The sequence below is a fragment of the Mirounga angustirostris genome, unplaced genomic scaffold (genome assembly GCF_029215605.1).
Source record: "Mirounga angustirostris isolate CCGP_5_RB_7025 unplaced genomic scaffold, mMirAng1.0.hap1 SCAF_6, whole genome shotgun sequence".
Lineage (NCBI taxonomy): Eukaryota > Metazoa > Chordata > Mammalia > Carnivora > Phocidae > Mirounga > Mirounga angustirostris.
The window spans coordinates 16,771,894-16,773,687 of record NW_026991714.1 but is presented as its reverse complement, the minus strand read 5'-3'; the positions used below and the strand labels follow the sequence as shown (position 1 = coordinate 16,773,687).

At 45.2% G+C, this 1,794-nt stretch overlaps 1 pseudogene across 1 annotated transcript; it reads right to left on the bottom strand.

Moving 5' to 3' along the window:
- Positions 1-234: 234 nt before the first annotated feature.
- LOC123845326 (large ribosomal subunit protein eL8-like) lies at positions 235-1,097 on the bottom strand (annotated as a pseudogene). Its single transcript, XR_006791025.3, has one exon. The product of XR_006791025.3 is annotated as a large ribosomal subunit protein eL8-like (transcript).
- Between the last annotated feature and the right edge of the window lie 697 nt (positions 1,098-1,794).

The following is a 1,794-nucleotide window of genomic DNA, read 5'->3' as shown; positions in this document are numbered from 1 at the left end:
AATTTTTTTTCCTGATGAGAACTTTTAAGATCTACTTTTCTTAGCAACTATCAAATATACAATATAGTATTATTAACTATAGTCACCATGCTGTACTATGAATTTTTTAAGTTTATAACTGGAAATTTGTACCCTTTGACCCCTTTCACCCATTTTTCCCACCACTCACCCAGCCCCTCTGGCAACCATCAATCTAGTCTCTGTAACAATGAGCCTTTTTTTTTGAACACTGGCTGAAAGACAACGTTTTATTACTTTTATGTACAGAAAATTCAACAGCATCCACTCAGCCCAGTTTGGTGGCCAGTTCTTTAGCCTTTGCCTTTTCCAGCTTGGCGATGCAAGCCACAGACTTCGGACCCAGGACATTGCCTCCCCAGTGGCAGTGGATCTCATCGTATCTGTCATTATACTTGGTCCTGATGGCTTCCACCAGCTTTGCCAGATCTCCTTTGTCTTCCGAGTTGACCTGTGTGAAGGCAACAGTAGTGCAAGTCTTCCTGTGGACCAGAGGCCCCAGCCTGGCCTTCCCCTTGATAATGCTGTAGGGAACCCCATCTTACGACACGGGGCAGGTAGGAAAAACCACCAGCTCAATGGGATCCACATCATGTGTAATCACTACCAGCTGAGCCTTCTTGTTTTCCATCAAGGGGGTGACAGTGTTAACCCCAACTCGCAGGACAGGTGGCCTCTTAGTGGGGACATCCCCTTTGCCTGCAGCTTTCTTCTCGGCCCAGGCCAACAATCTCTGCTTCTTCTCCTGCTTTGTCTCTGGTCTGACCTTGTGGGCCAGCTTAAGCAGTTGAGTAGCTGTCTGGCCGTCCAAGGCCTGGGTGAACTGGTTAATTGCGGGAGGCACTTTTAGACGTTTATAGAGAATAGCCCTTTGCCAATGCAGCTGGATGTAGCGGGGCCATTTGACAAAGCGGGTGAGGTCCCTTTTGGGCTGGATGTCCTGTCCGATGCCAAAATTCTTGGGCCTCTTCTCGAACAGGGGATTGACCTCATTCTTGGCCTCCTGCTTCTTCACGACAGCAGGGGCCGGGGTCACCTTCTTCCCCTTCGCCTTCTTCCCTTTCAGCATCTTGGGTTGCTGGAGGAGAGAGCACCTTTTTTTTTTTTTTAAGGATTCCACTTATAAATGAGATCTTGTCTTTCCCTGTCTGACTTATTTCACTTAGCATAATGCCCTCGAGGTCCATTCATGTTGTCACAAATGGTAAGATTTCCTTTCCTTCTGTAAGGACGAATAATATATCTACATACCAAATAGACATTTAGGTTGCTTCCATTTTTTGGCTATTGTAAATAATGCTGCAATGAACATGGGGGTGCAGATATCTTTTCGAATTAGTGTTTTCATTTTCTTTGGATAAATACCAAAAGTGCAACTGCTGGATCATATGGTGTTTTTAATTTTTTGAAGAACCTCCGAACTGCCTTCCATAATGGCTGCACCAATTTACGTTTCCACCAACAGTGTACAAGCATTCCATTTTCTCCATATTTTTGCTAATATTTATTATTTCTTACCTTTATGATAATAGCCATTCTAACAGGTATGAGGTAATATCTTGTTATGATTTTGATATGAATGGAGTTATATGTTAAATAAAATATCTCTTTACATTAAAATATAGCAATAGGGGCACCTGGGTGGCTCAGTCGTTAAGCGTCTGCCTTCGGCTCAGGTCATGATCCCAAGGTCCTGGGATCGAGCCCCGCATCGGGCTCCCTGCTCGGCGGGAAGCCTGCTTCTCCCTCTCCCACTCCCCCCGCTTGTGTTCCCTC